This window comes from Falco rusticolus, chromosome 6 (assembly GCF_015220075.1).
Source record: "Falco rusticolus isolate bFalRus1 chromosome 6, bFalRus1.pri, whole genome shotgun sequence".
Taxonomy (NCBI): Eukaryota; Metazoa; Chordata; class Aves; order Falconiformes; family Falconidae; genus Falco; species Falco rusticolus.
In genome coordinates this window covers 62,904,827-62,923,752 of record NC_051192.1, presented here as the reverse complement: position 1 = coordinate 62,923,752, position 18,926 = coordinate 62,904,827, and the positions used below count along the sequence as shown (strand labels likewise).

Here is an 18,926-nt window from a genome sequence, read left to right as displayed (position 1 = left end):
GACATCTCTGCAGTGGGAGATACTTCTGAATAGAGAGCTTCGCATGTGGTCCTGATCCATGGATGAATACATGAGGAGTTTTGTCTGGAGGTGCTAGATGTTCACAATGTTAACCAGTGATGCTGGGAGGAGTTTTCAGATCTAATTTCCATGTATTTGAACACTGGAGACTTTCAAATAGAACACACAGAAAAGCTGTAATTAAATCCTAGTATTTATTTCATTCTGCTTCTTTGTGGGATCCCTCCCACAGCAGCTAAACGGTTCCTGTTCTTCTCAAATTATTCATGTTTGTGTAACTTTCAGTAAAGTGTTTTTGAAAGGTTAGATGTTAGTGCTATGTAGTTAGCATTGCTCCCCTTCTTAAGAACAGGCAATTCTATTAAGTGATCTAATTTATGTAAGTTTAAATACAACGTTTCTATAAATTGTTCCCTGTGCTTAAAAGCTATGCATGGATCATTAAAACCATAAGGTAATTAATGGGAAAGCTTTGGTATAAAATGTTATGTTAAATGTATCAAATATTTCATAAATCTCTTTTTCTGGCATCACAGATTACCACCTTTCTTAGCCATTGTATTCAAATGTTTTCCTGGAGAGACGGTGTCTTACTTTCCTGGGTGCGACGTCGGAGGAGTACTGGTTGGCCAGTTTGCTTTATTGTTCCCATGCCGCTGTCATCAGAGCCGGGTAGGAAGTGAATGTCCTCCCCTGTCAAACTCTTCAGGAATTCAGGCTTCTTACCCTGCAGAGGAAGGTTGCAGAACTTTTCTAATGAAAAAAGAAACCATATTTCTACAATAGTAATGAAAGCACTCATCTGGTATGTGAGATCTCTTTTCAAATCCCCATTTTGCCATTTTTTTATCTCGGTGGGTTATTTTAAATGGAGAGTGATCTCTCCTGTCTCTTCCTTGTCTCCAACACAAGAAACTTTTCAAAGCAGAAGGTTTATTGATCATTAATTTTCCAGCAGTCCCTCCTCATGTTTCAGCAGATAACTCTGGACCAGGACCAGCTGTTGTTTCCTGGCTTCAGTCCAAAATTTCCCCTGAAAATAAATACATAAAATCTCAATCTTTCCCGTACTATGGAATCAATGTGCATAATATCAAAGAAATGTCTGGCTATATAATATGAAATATGGAGAAAGCTTTTGACATTGATTGTAAGTAGGTTTTCCTTGTTAGTATGCATAGTTTAAAAAATTTGTTGTGGCTATTATTGTAGCTGTTGTACTATAACATATACTGGAAACTGTATCAGATTCATGAAAAATGCTGCATGAGGAGAGAACCTGGAAAGACATTTTCCTAGAACTTATCAGAAGCAAACTTTCTATAAACAAACTAAAAAAATTCATCCTTCTCAAGGTGACAGTCAATGCCTCCTTCTTAAGAATCATTAAAATCTGTGGCTTGCGCACATTGTTTCCCCAAATATGATATATTTTGTCCAGTGTGCCAAATGCATCAGGTCTTGCTTCATGCAAGTCAATTTCTGCCGCACTCCTCCACATAGTCTCTCTCTTTTTAAAAAATTCCTTTAGATAGAAAGTGGCCATCAGATGTACCTCTCAAGCCTGAAAGGCCTTTCTGCTTTAAATGGTGTTAGTGGGACATCACAGAAAGTGTTGTGCTTCAGAGATGGTATCATAATGGGCCAACTTTCTTTTTAGACCAGCACCCTGTTGTGTTGAGGTTTTTGAACTATAAGATAGTTCTACCATTTCAAATAGCTTGTCTTGATTCCAAGTATGTTTGTAAGAAAATGGTCCTTTGATAAAGGTGATTGGATTCAAGATTCTTTAGAATTGGCAGGTAGTCATTGCTGAGGGTGGAAAAATCATAAATGAAAAAGATTGTTTCCATAGGAGAGTATTGTAACTGATAGGCTTGGTTAGGTAACTGCCCAGATAAGATTTAGGTATGGTGGGGACAAACATAGTCTGTGTAGTAGTGATGTGAAATAACAAAGATTTTGTACAATGAGCAATCATTTGAGAAATAATTAGTTCTCCAGCTTTATGACAAGTTTACAGGGGAATCAGGAACCCCTTTTGGAGACTTATGAAACAATTCAATTGAATAATTAGAAGTACTTCATTGGCTATTTAGTGAATATGTATTTATTCTTATAGAATCATAATCACAGAATGGTTTGGGTTGGAAGGGACCTGTAAAGATCATCTAGTCACACCCCTCCCTGCCATGGGCAGGGACACCTTCCGCTAGACCAGGCTGCTCAGAGCCCCATCCAGCCTGGCCTTGGACACTTCCAGGGATGGGGCATCCACAGCTTCTCTGGGCAACCTGTGCCGGTGCCTCAACGCCTTCATCTTCAAAAACTGATTCCTTATGTCCAAGGTAAATCTACACTCCTTCAGTTTAAAACCATTGCTCTTGTCCTGTCACTACAGGCCCTGGTAAAAAGACCTTCTCCATCTTTCTTATAAGCCCCTTTATATATTGAAAGGCTGTAATAAGGTCACCCTTATAGAAAGGTGTATCCTGGAAATGTCAGGTCTGTTTCCCAATACTTTCTTAGTACACTCCACGGCAAGACAGACATGGATTTCTCTGTGGTAGGCATCACTCCAAGTTGCTGAATTTTTGTGTGTGGTAGTCCTAGCATCTCTTTGTAGCCTGCGGAAAGCATTTCCAGGGTACAATCCTTCCTATCACATAGCCTCTGGAGGGGTCTCTTTCCAGATCCTTAAGCAACTAAATAAAATTAAATAGGTTGAACATAAGCCAAAGTCTACAAATATGAGAGCAATTTGATGAATATTCACAATGGCTGAAATTTACTCCTGATGGACCAATATAAAGACAATACACTAATTATGTTCAGGTTCACTCAGAAGGCACATAAGCAGTCATCAGGTCTGTACGTAGGGCTAAATTTCATACTGTGCAAAGTGTTATTTTTTAGGGAGCTGAATTCTCCATATTTTCCCCTTTTATATCATACTTAGACACTTCCATTCAAAGTCATACATTTCTTCAGGTGGAGAGGAATATTCTGTATTGCTGGTGCAACTGGGTTTATTGTTATTCTTGGCACACAGCTGTTTAATTGGTTTGAACAAACAGTAGTTGCAGGGCCTGATAAGTAGGGTGATTGTCATCAAGAATCATTTAGTGCTTTGCTTTCACAGAGCACAAACTCCCTTTGATTCACATTAAAAGGATAAGGCTGGATTTTCATCTGGTGTAAATCAGAGAAAAGTGCTGCCTGTTGTGAGTGTGTGTCTTTTGTATTTAATTAATTGCTTGAAGATTTTTCTTGTAAGCCTATTGTAGGATTTGTTCAATCTCATTTAGTCCATCCTTGCTTCTGAAATTCTTCTATTATACTGCTGTGGACACTTTCTTTTTCTTAGATATCTTTGTGATGGGAGACTTGGTGCTGAACACTGCTTGCAAGGTGAGACTATATTGATTTAGGCAGTGGTTTAATGCTTTCAGGACTTTCCTCTGTCCAGTGCTTCCTTCTGTCAGCTTTTTAGAGTGTTGCTGAAAATTGTGCAAATGTTCTTATTTTGCTGACCACATCAATACTTAAATGATTTCTTCCAAGACTGTACTCGGTAACATGGAGTTTCCTTTCTTTTGTGTTGTCCATTCAATCAGCATTTGTCTGTATGCAATTTTTTTACAACCTCATCTCAGGCTTCCGTTTGACTGGTAAATAACAGTGTGTCACTTGTAAACTTTCTCTGCTCACTCTGTTTTCCAGATCATCAGTCAGGAAATTGAGCAGTAGCCTGCATCTTTAGGCACTGTGCCGTTAATCCTTGGCCTGAGTAAAAAGTAAAACTGTATTCCCACTTTTTTGATTACATCAGTGACAACGGCACAACTTGATGCAGCTGAGAAGGCAGCTAAAAAAAAATCTTCTTGCCACTGTAGACTTTCACATTGGTTGAAGTTTGAACCAGTTTGGATAAAAATTTGTTCTGTGAGCAGCTGTGGTGGCATCAGAATCTCAGGGTGGTTCCAAGAAACCTATAGGAGTTTCAGGAGCAGAGCAGGTGACCGCTTGGGTGGGAGCTGAAGTGTGGGCTAAGGTAATTGGTGCGTGCATGTTCTGCTCTCTACAATATGCATAAGCCTGACTGGCGCACTGGGGATTGTACACAGCAGACTGGATTTCACTGGGATCAATGTAAAGCTCTCTGTACTTTTTTTTTCTCTTTCTTCCATCTGTCTTTCTAGTCCTTACAGGAAAAGGGTATTTCTGCACATAGCTCATCATCACTGTGGCTCATTCAACAAGGATGGGGTAGTATGGAAGTCCACAATCCCTGGGAACTCTGTTCTCTTTGCTGTGTTATATTCCGAAAGCTTCAACACAGGATGAAAAGTCTTGGCATCTTTTGCATTCTGGAATGATTGCCTGGCTCCTATTCAGCTATGGGCATTCCACTCTTCTCATGCTGCTGAAATATTGATGCTGCTTCATTACAAAAAAGCCACTCAATGCCCATTTTTAAGTACAAGAGCCTGATGCGAGACATTCCCTTCAGTAGTTCATCTCATCCCTCAGATGCACGTAGGCAGCTTGCAGAGGGAATGGGGGTGTGGGGGGAGAGAATGTGTGAACAGATGGGGAAAAATGGGATCAGGTATCAAAATACAAGGATAGGAGTCCCAGCTGAGAAATCTGAACAAAAAGAAGTGTTTCATTATTGGAAGGAGATGGCTATGTCTAGTCCAATTTGGCAAGGAAGATCCACTTGCTTTTCAATATTTCACTAAGGCAGCTTCTGAGGGAGTTGTTCCTGCAGGCCTGTCTCCCCTCTTAGGTCTGTCTTTAATTATGAACAGCAGAAGTATGCTGGGGGTACCTTTGGGAAGGCGGTACGAGTGATGGTGAAAGGCTCTGTGCTTGTTCACTTAAGCGTGAGAGTAAATTCTGTGCATGTTTCAAGGCAGGAGCGTGCCTGGTTGGCTGCGTCTGCCTCAAATGCTGCAATCCTACCTTACAATTCGTTCATGCTGCCTGCACAAGTGTAGCCTAAATGTCCTATGTGCTAGTCCCTTTGCATCTCCTTCCTTCCCTTGACCAAAAGAGCCCCAGTACCTCTTCAGCCTGAATTTGTCTTTGTTCAACACAACACCCCACTCCCCACCCCCCGTGTCTTAGAGTATGCCAGCAAGGTCCCAGTAGGACTTTCAGTGCTAGCACGTTCCCTTTATTACTGGTGAAAAAGACTCTTCTTAAACCTCTTGGCATCACACTTTGGTTTCAGCTTCACATTAGCAAGGGGTTGTCAGATTGTGTTTAGCAAGAAGTATCAGGTGCTCCTATTTTGATGCTAAATTATAAGCTCCTAAATTTATAGCAGAAATCCTGGTTCTAAATTTGTAGCAGAAATTCTGGTTTTAATGCCTAAATACATGACTTTATACTCCATGATCTTCAGTTTATCCTGTCTGGTTTACTTTTACTCCACCTGTATAATACTCTGATCTTTCTCTGCACTGACACAGCCTTTGAATCTTGTGATATGCTCTAGTTTCATTAGCATGTTTTCATTTTCTTGTGCCAAGGTTGTTAATGAAAGTATTAAATAAGATCAGTTCCAAGGTCCCAAGCTTGAAGAAGCCTTAATTGGTTGTGCAGGGTACATTTTGTAGATAAACAGAGGACGCAGCACAGATCCTCGTGGGAACAAATCGGCCTAATCCTGGTGTCTTCTGTAGATTTATTCTGGTTATTTGGAGGATGCTGCTTCATTTCAGTCTTTTGTCCTGCACTCAGATAGCAAAACAGTCCCTTGTGCTGTGGCCTGAGTAGTTTTATGAGGACAATGAAATATGATTTGGAAGAAGCATGGTTGGATGGAAAACACCAATGCTGAGGTCAAGACAGGACAGAAATATTAGTGTCTTACTGCTGAGTGCATTTTGCAGTAACTTTGTAAGGAAAAAAAAGAGGGTCTAGTGCAGATGTGGGAAGTGGTGGTGGATACATGAGCCGAATGCCGTGAATAGCCAGATAAGGAGCCTCACAGAAATGCTGTGTGTTCTTGGGGGCATGGAGTCAGAAATGCATTGTGCTCCTGGTGTGACTCGAACAGCCACTTGTGAAAAACAGATATGTCTTTGTATAAAGGATTAGTCAAGCTTATTGCATGTCTTCTTGTGTATGGAATACTGTTGTCATGATTCATGTGTACCTTTTACGTTTTGTGCAGAATTCATTGCACTTTCTATGGAATGGAAATATATTTTCAGTGATTTTTTTAATAAATAGCAAGGAGTACATAGAGCTAAATATTGAGCAAAAATCATTATTAAGCATCTGAAAAGCAGTTAGGAGTATTAAAACCCATGGGCTTCAGGAGGGTTTTCTGCCCCTCCATGATCCCCAAGAACTGTTGTGCTGTAGCGTATTGGCCCTTTTCCTGCCCTCTTCTGTCTCTCTTCTCTTTATTATACTGATGCTCTGGGGAATCACAAAGGAGAAGAACAAGAATTTACTTTCCAACTTACAAGCATTAACCCAGTGCAGATGTCCTTTTGCCTTTTCCTCAGGTTTCGGTCTTCATTCTCACAGACTCTTTCCAGACCTAAACAAATCCAAAGTTGCAAGAATTTCATCTTCCCAAATTTTTGCTGGTCCCCTGGGCCTGTTGTATAAAGGCAGAGCTTCTCTGGTAACTCAAGCTGAAATTCATTAAACATGGCATGGATTTTTAGATATCCAGGGAAGGAGCAGGAGGGTAGAAGGCTATTAACTGGAGAGAGGCTTCAGGGGGTGTATGAGTCTCTGTTAGGGCGGTCAATGGCTGCTTTCATTATGGGGTAGCAAAGTACATGAAAGGCAAATTAGTAAGTGGGCAAATTTATGCTCTCCTCACTTTGAAGGATGACACTGTCAAGTTTATTGCTAGCAGGCAAAATCAGATTTTAACAAGGATAAGGACAGAGGAGGAAAGATACATCCTATTCTTCCAGGATACTGGCCCCAGACTAGGTACAAGCACACTGCCTCCCAGTATGAGCACCACCAGAGAGCTGTGTCGGTGCACAGCTAAGGGAGAGCACTACTTTTGGCATAAGTTCATTTAATTCAAGCAGGTCAGCATGAAGTACACTGCAAAATTACAGGAAAGCTGCAGAGAATTCCCTATAGCAACTGTCAGAATTGCTTTCCTTTGGCAAGTGTCTGCATAGCTTCAGCTCAGCGATTTCCCTCATAATAATAATTTATGCTGGCTCAAAGCTGAGGGCATCAATTAAACTGTAAGCCAGCGACATGTCTCTAGAAGTTTTTGTCCCCTTGTTCAGTAAGCACTGTTAGAATAAAAGAACTTTTCCTTCCAGCTGATGTAGTTTTCCCTTAGTTGTGGATTTCTTTGGCTGATGTAATAATGCTCTATCATCTGGGCTCAGCTATCAGCTCAGTGGAGGAGGAGGCAATAAGCTTTACCAATAATCTGGATGAGGGGACTGAGTGCACCTTCAGTAAGTCTGCAAATGACACCATGTTGAGCAGGAGTGTTGATCTGCTGGAGGGCAGGAAGGCTCTGCAGAGGGATCTGGACAGCTGGGGCCGATGGGCCAAGGCCAGTTGCATGTGATTCAACAAGGCTCAGTGCCGGGTCCTGCCCTTGGGTCACAACAACCCCAGGCAGCGCTACAGGCTGGGGCAGAGCGGCTGGGCAGGGCCTGGGGGGAAAGGGCCTGGGGGTGCTGGTCTCTTCTCCCAAGTAACAAGCAACAGGACAAGATGAAATGGTTTCAGGTTGTGCCAGGGGAGGTTTAGGTTGGATATTAGGAAAAATTTCTTCACAGAAAGGGTTGTCAAGTATTGGGGCCAGGCTGCCCAGGGAGGTGGTTAAGTCACCATCTCTGGAGGTATTTAAAATGTGTAGATGCGGTTCTCAGCAACATGGTTTACTGGTAGGCTTGGCCGTGCTGGGTTAACAGTTGGTCTTGATGATCTTAAAGGTCCTTACCAACCTAAATGATTCTATGCTATGTCAAAGGGCATTCTGGGGGCAATGGAGCAGATTTCTTGTTGTCTGCAATCTTACTTGTTTTGAAGAGAGGTATTTTTATTGTCTCTGAACATGTACGATGTAATGTATCATATGATATCCTTTGGAATGGTCCCTTCCCCAGTCTACAAGGTAGAGCCAAGCTCCAGCTGGGATTCAGAAAGAACTGGAGCAGTCAGGTCTTCAGTAACACTATGCAGTAGCAGGCCATGTTACCTTTTCTTGATGCCCTGGTACCATTTTTGCCTAGCCTAGCTCTATTTCCTCTATTTTTGTCACAGTGAGGGTCCTAACTAGCATTGTATCCCTCATCTGCTTTTTTCCTGCACTAGACACTTGCTAGTGATGTGGCCAAGAGGCAGTCTTCTCAAAAGGTCATCAGCTCCAGGCTTCATTATGAGATTGTGGTGGCAAATCAGCTTGCCGCCAGATAGAACACAAAGACCAGCACTGGGCTGCTTACCAGAGTGCAAGAAGGCAAGTAATGGCTGCAGGAAAAAATGGGTAGCTGGCAAAGTAAGTTGGGATGTCAGCAGAAGAATGTGGGATATCTTCAGAAGAAGGATGGACTTCACTGTTATTCTGAAAGCGTTAGATAACCTCCAACAGCTTATTCAGTCTGCCTCCAAACTGGGTTTAAATCTTTGCCAGTTCGCAGTAGTAACATTAGTTGTAGGAGCAAGCCTAGTTCACACTAGTCTACAAGCTCTCCTACAAGGATCCTCGGTGAAGACAAGGATGGCATCCTTCCTTCAGTAGTATTCATCTCTTTCTTGGTTCAGAAGGCCAAAAAGGAGGAGGTGGAAAAACTTGTGCCTCCATGGCTTGAGCCACATCTGAATGGGCAGTATCGCCCCTTTTCATTCCTGTATTAGTGTTTTAAGCTGTAGTTCTACTGTTGTACCAGTCCTTAGGCTTAAGCAGCTCTCTGAGTGTGCTGGAGAGGGAATTGCCATTCCCAGCTGGATGCGGTTATTATTGTTCATTGTGTATTCAGTGTTCATCTCAACGCTATTAAACTCAGAGCAAGTTTGTGAAATGCACTATACATAACTCCTATCCCTCTGACATCCATCCAGCTGGAGTTAGGCATGGAAAGACAAAAAGCCCTCTCCTGGCTCATCCTTTACTGTGGGTGATCACTTTTGCTCCATTTCCCCACATTCTTTGCATTCTTTCTCAGTTGGGGCTGGATCTGGAGCAAGAACCAGCCAGACCATAAGCTCTCTGCAAAGCCATGAGCCTGAGGCACAGAGATGAACCTTAGTGAATGTTCACCTGCAGGAGGAGGGGGAGTGTGCCTTGGGGAGCACCTGACTCTTACCACTTAAGGATTAGGGATCTGTTTTGGCAAAGGAGAGGGAGTTAAGAACAAATATCCTCTGTTCAAAGCTATTCCCTTTCAGTGATGGGGAGAGGAAAGATTCCCTGTCCCAGGTCAAAAAGGGAGGACCAGGGGTAGAATTGGTCCCTGAACTCAGGACGTCATATTATCTACCTTCCCGTGTGCATTTTACTATTTGTGTTCCCCCAAGTGTGGACAGAAGCTTCCTAGCACACTTGAAGGAGGATGTGACACACATTTTAAGGTACACTACAAGCAGTATGCCTCCTATGTACAGTAGCAGGCTCACTCCCATTTTGGTTGTACGCTTTCACTGCCAAATATTTGGGAGTAGCTTAGTTCCTATGGTAATGCAGGTATAGATCTGCCAAGATGGATCTGCTCTGAATGATGTTTGCTTTCTCCAAGCAATTGTCCTTTGAAGCATTTGTCCAAAGGAGACACTTCCTTTGTAATGCCCAGCAAAGGACAGCTTGAGAAACCACAGCAACCTGCTCCAAGCCAGCTTCTGAGCTGGAAGGACGAATATGGCCACAACACTGCATCCCACCATTAGGGAAAATAAAACTGGGAATGTTGCTTTTATCCTGCTCAAAGAGAGCAAAATAAAACAGAAGCCTTGCAGCCTTTTGTATTAACCTAACTGAACAGAAAAATGAAGGACATCAAGTAATCTGGACTTTATAGATGAAATTTAATCTCTGTCAAAGCATTTCAAGGATGTGCATCTTGCCTGTTAAAAGGCATTATAATTGCAGTAACAAAACTTGCACGCTAATTTGCACTGCCCTTGCCGCAAAGTACGCTGGCAATTTTCCTTCTGTCCTCATTCTGCGTCATGACAGAGGCTGAGCCCATGTCAAAACTCCCAGTCTGGTGGTGAAAGTGCGCCTGCCGCGCCCAGTTGTGTCACTCAGCCGGTAAGAGACTATTAGCAATTTAAAGGCAGTAATGTGAGGTGAACTCATGTTGTAACAGGCAGTGATGCCCTGCCCATACTGTCTTGGGGAAGCTCCTGTATCACTTTGTCATGTGATGACACATGAGACCGAGTATCCCTGTAGGTATGTGGTTAGTGCTGTGTTTATTTAGTCCCTTCCATGCTTCCGTCTCAGCCCTTTACAGAGTTACAGAAGCTGGGGAGGACACATTAGGATCTTTCTAACGAAGAAGTGTTTGGAGCATGTTTCCCACAGCATTCTCCTGGAGAAACTGGCTGCTTGGATGAGTGTACAGTTTGCTCGGTAAAACACTGGCTGGATGACAGGGCCCAAAGAGATGTGGTGAATGGAGTTAAATCTAGTTGGTGGCTGGTCACAAGCGCTGTTCCCCAGGGCTCAGTTGGGGCCAGTCCTGTTTAGTGTCTGTATCAGTAATCTGGAGGAGGAGATCGAGTGCACCCTCAGTAACTTTGCAGATGACACCAAGCTGGGGTGGAGTGTTGATCTGCTTGAGGGCGGGAAGGCTCTGCAGGGGGGTCTGGACAGGCTGGAGCGATGGGCCAAGGCCAACTGTATGAGGTTCAACAAGAAGTGCCGGGTCCTGCCCTTGGGTCACAACAACCCCAGGCAGCGCTACAGGCTGGGGCAGAGCGGCTGGAAAGTGCCTGGTGGGAAAGGGCCTGGGGGTGCTGGTTGATGGCCGGCTGAACGTGAGCCAGCGGTGTGCCCGGGTGGCCAGGAGGGCCAGCAGCACCCTGGCTTGTGTCAGACACAGTGTGGCCAGCAGGACCAGGGCAGTGACCGTCCCCCTGTACTGGGCACCGGTGAGGCCGCACCTGGAATCCTGTGTTCAGCTTTGGGCCCCTCACTGCAAGGGGGACTTGGAGGGGCTGGAGCGTGTCCAGAGACGGGCAGCGGGGCTGGGGAAGGGTCTGGAGCACAAGTCTGATGAGGAGCGGCTGAGGGGCTGGGGTGTTTAGCCTGGAGAGGAGGAGGCTCAGGGGGGACCTTATCGCTCTCTACAGCTGCCTGAAAGGAGGCTGTGGGCAGGTGGGGGTCGGTCACTTCTCCCAAGTGACAAGGGACAGGACAAGAGGGAATGGCCTCAAGTTGTGGCAGGGGAGGTTTAGATCGGATATGAGGAAAAATTTCTTCACCAAATGGGTGGTCAAGCATTGGATGAGGCTGCCCAGGGGGGTGGTGGAATCACCATCCCTGAAGGTGTTTAAAAGACACATAGATGCGGTGCTTAGGGACATGGTTTAGTGGTGGCCTTGGCAGTGCTGGGTTAACGGTTAGACTTGATGATCTTAATGGTCTTTTCAACCTAAATGATTCATTATTCTGTAATACAGTGTTTCATTTGTGCACACAGGAAAGCTTTGCTCGCCCTGAGTAGCTGCAGATACAGAAGGCTGTTAGATGCAGCCCCTGCTCTCATCATCTTCTGCTGCCTAGAAGTCACTTATGTGCTGTTAGTAACCTCCAGCGCAAAGAAGTATGACATTTCTGTCATGGAGTTTTTCGAGTTTTGCTTGATTCATGAATTAGATTTAATCCCTGCTTCAAGCACTGCTTGAGAGCTTGTTAAATCTGAACATTAAACATCTAAGTTATATTCTAACACTCCATTTAATTTGTCCCCTTTTGCACTTAATGCAGCATCTTGCTTTTTTTTAAAGTCCACTTCCTCACCTGTTGTTTTTGGTGTATGCCCACACAATATTTAAATGATTGAGATTGCTGTGTGACAGATAGCTAAAATATTTAAATTGCAAGCCAAGGACTGGTTTATAATTCATCATTTTAGCTGAAATCACTAGGAAACCTGAAGCACTGGTTGAGCGTTGGGCCCGAAACACTGCTCAGTTCCTTTTCAAGGTTAGAAGTTCAGGTTTTACCCACAGATCTAAAGTTCCTAAATGTTACAACTGCCGCAGTTTATGAAAAAAATTGAGATTGTGTTAACAGATGTTATTCAGTTTAGAGTCTTAATTAATTCCTTGTTAAATACCTCAAAAGCATCATTAAAGGCTGTGGGAGCTTGGCCACTTACTCAGGTGCACAGGCTAATGAACTCTGATGCCAGGAGGGAAAGCCAAGCTAAGCCAAGCCACAAGTGAAGCACACTTCACCCTCCAGATCCTTTTAGCAGGTCCTGTCCTAGGGCACAACTTGTTGTTTACAACAAAGGAAATACTACAACTAGAACACGGTCCCCAGGGGGCACTTCCCTGCCTCTGTTAACTGGAGGAAATAAGACACACCTTCCATGTGACCTGAGAAACTGCTTTCTAACTGCCACATGGACCTGAGGTAGGCAGAGATGCCAAAACCATCCCTAGGCTGCTGATCTGTGTTGTAAAAAGCTGCAGCATTTGTTAATGCATGTGAGCTCCCGGACACAGATATTAAAAAGCAATGCAATGCTTTTGGAGATCCCACCAGGCCCCTTGTACAATCCAAAGGTCAGGTATTGCTATGATGTGTCCTGAAATAAGAAAAGCAATCCATCTCACTGATGGAAAGCAGCACCACAACTGATAGGGGTGCGGTGGGTGCCATGTTTGTAATATGGATCGTTTCCCCCCAGTTGCAAACTAGAGCTCTGCTTCGTGGAGATGCTGCGCAAGCACCTTGGCTTCGGTGGCAGCTGGGGCTGATATCTCGTGAGGGGTTCTCAGAAGTTTGCAGGAGCACTTTTCAATGGGACAGCAGCTCTTTCTGTTCCTTGGATTATAAATTGTGTCCTTAGGTTGGTCTCCATATTCAGAGTTGTGTTACCCAAAAGGTCAGTATTTCATCCACATAGCTGTCTGCATCTTGATTTTGAGGACAACTAATATTTCAGAAGTGCTGAGCATCCGTGATTCCTGGGCTTCTGGCAGCTCAGTCCTGAGTTTCAATTTATGTATTTAACTATGATATTCATCCTGCATTTGTTATGCAAGCCATGAAATATTTCTTAATAAAGCTCTTTTGTTACCAATAAGTCAAGTTAAGCTGCAGTGCTTTTTACACCAAATATTTTATTCAGAACTTACTTTTGATAAATGCCAGACGATTTGAAGGAAGGAGACATCTTCCATCCCTTCCATGATCATCTCCACACTGTCAGGCTTATGAGTAGACTACAGGGGGATCCTACACCGTGACTTCTTGAGGCTGCTGGATCCCACTGCTTGGAGTGAGGCTCTGAGCTCAGAATCCTCACCTAAAGAAAACATAAAAAATATACCAGTTAAAATACTCTTGCAGGATGATGCCCAGCTCTAATCAGCAGAGGTGAGCAAAACAACAGGAAAAAATGGGAAAAGCCTGAGATTCTCCAAAGGTGGTGGTTTGAAACCTGCGCTTACATAACTTGTTGAAGTCACAAATATGAACTAGGTCCAGCAAACTCATTCAATTTTTTATTCTATAAATAGTTTCCTCTTTCCAGCAGCACGAGTTTAAGGCTTAATAGTGGTTTGGCAGTTTGCAGGGATAAACCTGAACAGTCTGCCAGTTTGCTGTGAGGGAGGAACAGAGAGATGGGGAAACACCCTGCGACTCATTCCCACCGGAGCTTACTGATTTAAGGTTTGAACTTAACCCCTTTGTAGGATTCAACATGTCTGATTATTCGGACAACATATGAAAGCCCAAACCTCAGGAGAGGCTGCCTTCCCCAGTGCCCTGCCTGCCAGCGTGACTCAGCGCTGGAGGCTCCGCTGCTCTCCCTGCAGGGCTTCAGCATCTCGGCAGGAGAGTCCTGCGTTTTTATGCATACCAATTTCTGCATCGTTTTTCAAATGATGGAAAAGCACCCAAAATGTTTTGCTCTTAGTTGTTTTTTGTTTGTTGTTGTTGTTGTTTCAGGGGTTTGGTTTTGTTTGTTTGTTTGTTTTTTAATTATTATCCCTTACAACTTGCTTTCCCAGCTCATTTCTATGTTGCTAACTGGAAATGCAGAGTTAAAGGAGGCAGTGCTGGAGTTGCTAAAGAAGCCAGGCAGGAAAGAGAAAACAATGGCTTGGATAAAACCCATTCTCCTGGACAGAAATGGGTAACCAGGCTGAGAAGGATGAGGAGGGATCACTGAGCTCCCTGTCTGTGAGGCTGCTTTGGGAAGGCTGGCGAGAGGGGAGCAAGCTGAACTGCCATAGGAGCTCCACAGCAAGGAAGGGAGCTGGGGGATGCCGGGGTGTGCTGGTGGGAAGCTGGAGATGGAGGGAGCTGGCTGCAAGTGATGCTGGCTGCTGCTGCTACCCCTGAGGATGAGCAAACGGGACTTGCCTGTGCTGGGAACAGAAGGGATACATGTAGGTAAGGGAATATGCTGGAAGAAGTGGGTGCCTGGGGGATTATACCTTGGCCATATGTCACTTCAATTTTTGGTGGGGATGAATAAAAAAGATTTCCTGAGGGGAAGGTGCAGATCCATAGCAATCAACTGGCAGAAAGCAAACCTTTTTCTGGGAGAGCTGAAGTAGCTGTAGTGGGTCACAGCTTTAGCGTGAGCCTTGGCAAACTCCCCAGGAGAGGAGAGACACAAGCCCCTCTGCTCACTAAGCATCCCTGATGAGACTCCAGGTGGGAGGGCAGTGTGGCCCAGCAGCCACGACAGGTCCAAATTCTTATTTATAGCTTACTGTTGTTAATCTTAAGTTCAAAAATCATACAAACACGTCAGAGTCATCCCTGCCTCTGCTGTGGATCCTCTGGTTGGAGGAGGCCCCAGAAGGAAGTCCTTGGAGGGCAGTGGCCCAGCTCAAGTTGCAGACCTGCTTTGTGTCACTGACACAGCTGTGCATGCAAAGCAAGTACACCAAGGGGTCTGTGCCTTGGCCTGACCCCAAAGCACCTCTGTGCACAGTGTGTGCTCTCCTGTGCAACAGAGAGAGCCTGCAGGGCTGATGCTTCTTCCCACCGCCATCGCAGGTACGGCCAGCCCTTTCCATTCAGGAGTGTACCTCCCTCGAACAAGAAAGGGAGGAACATCCTCTCCAGGAGACACCTGAGAGGATCAAAGAAGGAGAAAGAAACCTTTCAGGATTCTCCTTACGGGAGGTTTCCATGGGTGCCCCCTGCCATGACAGGAATGGGATTCACCCCTCAGGAAGTCACAATGCCAATGCTCATCTTTCACAGTCCTGCCTGTGTTTACCTGTGTCCTCATGTATTAACACAGCCCAGGTGAGCCACACAACATGCCGATTGTCCTGGCTCTTCTTCTTCCTGGTTCCAAAAGTGTTTTGCCATTGAGTTTCAGTCCTCCTGTGCTTTTGCCCTAGGATCTTGCCTCCCCATAACAGTGTTTTCTGCTCCAGGGCAGGGCATCATCATGGTCATCTAGGGCTCAGGTCTTCATGCATGTTGTGGGGCACCTGTATAATGGCTGTGGAAATAGGATTCATTGGCATCTCAGCTGGCCCAGGTTTTGCCTGTTGCCCCTTGCCCACCATGGATGCTTTTCATGACCCATGTGCTGTGTAAGTCCAGGCAGGGAGAAAAGGTCTTCTCCAAAGTCAGTGTCCTGCATTGCCAGGGTGCAGTCCTTAGTCAGGCATTTCCATCTCACACAGGAATTGGAAGCCCTGTTCTTAAATATCTTAAGAGTGAGGTGTTTGCCTTTCATAAAACTTTCTGATATCCTTCACCATTTGCTTTTTCTCATTTTCATTCATTGTGCAGAGAAGAACTTTTTTAAAAATTTATTTTAAGAAGATAAGGGGTATGGGGTATGTATGTTGTTAATTAACAAATGTATTAAATATTCCATCAAGGAAAGTGTTTTAACAGGCACTCCTTGTTTCGTGCACTATTTACATATGATAGCTTAGGTGAAAATGTTGCTTGAGGGAAAAGGTGATATTCTTATGCCAAGACAAAGTGTCTCTCAGCCCAAGTCATTACATTTACTTGACAATGACCCTGATCAGAAGAGCAGTGAAACTAGTTCATAAATAGACTTTTATATCAGTGGCCTGATGAAAGACTAGAGTTCATAGACTTTAGTGATTGTGCATGGCACTGTTTTGCAGAAGTGGTGCTGTTAATATTAATATTCTGGTCAAATTTTTATGCAAATAATTAAAAGTTGCCATATGGACTGTCTGCTGCATGTGGAATGACACCTGGTGCTAACAAAGGCAGTGCTGAACTTCACAAGCATTTGGGGTTAGATCCTCGTTTGGGGTAAATTGCATTTGATACACTGACTTCAGTGTGCCTGTATTTGATACGTCTATATGGAAGTTAATGGTGGTTTGGGCTGTGTTTAGACGTTTACATATGACTTCATGTTATGCTATTTACATATAGAGTACAGTATGTGGGAATACAGTATGCTCTTTGTAGTTTGATAAATTGCCACTGAGCTTGTAGGTCTGATGCAATGTACCTGTGATCAGGGACAGCTGAATCAGGGATTGAAAATGAGCTGTCAGAGAAGATGTCATGAAACCAGGCTCAGCCTACAGTGCCAGCTGTCTAACCTTTGGCTGCAGGGGGAAAAGGCGAGGACATGTTCTCTCTTCTCCTGTGGTTTAGTATCTAAAGCGACTGCATTAGTGCCTAAAAAAATGAGAAATAAAAAGCAATCTGTTTATGTATTCCTTTCCCTCCACAAATCAAACGGTATTTGGGGAGGATTACAGTCCTACAGATTACGTGGCTTGGCATCAAATAATTTCACTGGGAGTTGTGAAATGAAAAGGGGAGAGAGGAAATTTCTTTTCTTTCTTTACCAAAAATTGTTGTCTTCTTTCTTGGCCATACAGAGAGGATAATTCAGACGCAATGAGTTTGTTCCCCTCTCACACGCAGCAGCACAAATCAGTAACTCTACCAGAGCCAGGGCTCATCTGCATGGGAAGTCAGACCACTGTAATTATAGATATATTGCTGCAGTTATGCCGTATAAGCTCCCATGTGGATCCTCTTATTACAGGATAAAGAGTGACTTTTTCTCAGCTTAGTTTAAACTGCCTTTTAAGAAACATCAACTGTCTTGAAAATGGCCACGGTCCATACTGGAAGACAAATGCTCACATGGGGGATTTAGGTTGCCAGCATGATTAATTAAATTCACACCTTCCTTTATACTGGTGTAATTCCCCCTATCTGTGGTTAGTGTCAGGTTCAAGGCAGTGTTAATCCTTCTCACAGCCTTTTTAAACTTCTGTTGAGAGTCTGCTGCTAATGAGATGTCCAAACAGAGAACCTTATTGCTGGCATTTTAAGAGGAAAGTCCTTTGCACCGGGGCTGGGCAAAGCCAGAAGTTGCCAGTGTAATCGTGTCCCTGAGACCTCAAAGCAGTGGACAGTGTCCAGTAAACATTACTGTTCCCAGTTTTACATCCTTGTTTATTTGTGCTTGGTACAAAAAATAAAGTCTTGGCCCCGCTGATGCCACTGGTAGAAACTGGGGAGGGTCGGAGTGGGAAAGGTTTTTGCCCAGAGGCCAGAGCAGTTCTCCAGGGTATACCTGTGCCTAGTTCCAAGCCCTGGGCTCACTCCATCAAGCAACGGGTTTAGTGAATTTAGTAAACCTTCCCCCATGAGACGGGTTAGTTTTGTCAGCTCTGATGGGATGTAACCATGTGCACAAAAACTTGCTCAGGCTCTGCACGAAGGCTGAGCTCGGGCTGGCAATAAGGACTGTTTTTTAGCCCTGGGGCCATTTCTCCTGGTTGTTTGTCATGACCTGCTACACTTTGGACCCCAGAATGATTCCCCCTTCCATTTCTCAATCTGACTGGCAAAAAAGGTGCCATATTGTCAAATACCATAGTCAACAATCTCGGTGCCAGAAGGGCTGTTCTTCAGCAAATCCCCTGTGGCTGGCAGGACACCACACACGGTGCCATCTGCAGTGACCTGCCCTGCAGACAAAGCAGGGAGGAGAGCCTGCTGTTGGCTGTTGGTAGTGCTTGCATTGATTAATTGATGCCTTTTTATTCTGTTTAAAGGCAAACTGAAATAAAACGGGTACTCTTCATGTGATTGTTAAATACATGTTGCTGGTTTTAATTCCATAAAGAAAAATAAATCTGGTGGTTTTGCTTTATTTTATGCAAATCTTTGAAAACCTAGATTAGAAAGGAGTGCAAAATGTCTTTTAAAGCCGCTGTGAGTAAAGATGAACCAAGAAATAGCTTCTGCCTCCCAACTTAATTATATGAAGGTTCAACAGATAGAATCTGAGGTCAAAAATCTGCCTCCTGCATCCTAGGGTTCTGATAGCTCTAAACTGGAGATGATGCCCGTCATCGAATCAGACAGCTGTATTTTTTATTTTTCTTTTTAAGGAAAAGTGTGTTAAATTACACTGTCACTGAGCCAGTTTTGACCAGTGCCTTACCATATGTAGAAAATGTTAAAACCTGAATACTGCTTTCGTATAAAGTGCACCAAATTGCCCTTCACGAAAACCCAGCTTAGAAACGGTGCCACAGGGATCACAGCTCAGTGGGGCGCTGACATGTAAAGTCAGGGTGGGATCAGGCTTGGCTTTTGTGTCTCTCCTGACACAGCTTTCTCTCACCCGAAGCTATAGAAGATAAGGCAAGCTGAAGCGTATTCCTTGCATCACTCCCAAAGCACAGCTCCACATTTTTATGTGATAGCTACAGAGCAG

General features: G+C 44.1%; 1 long non-coding RNA gene across 2 annotated transcripts in view; it reads left to right on the top strand.

Annotated features, from left to right (window-relative positions):
- Positions 1-18,926, top strand: part of LOC119149751 — a 48,048-nt gene that overhangs the window by 8,157 nt on the left and 20,965 nt on the right. For both annotated transcript variants that reach the window (XR_005104852.1, XR_005104853.1), the window contains one exon: positions 558-826. This is a non-coding gene — a long non-coding RNA (uncharacterized LOC119149751). The remainder of the gene's footprint in view (positions 1-557; positions 827-18,926) is intronic.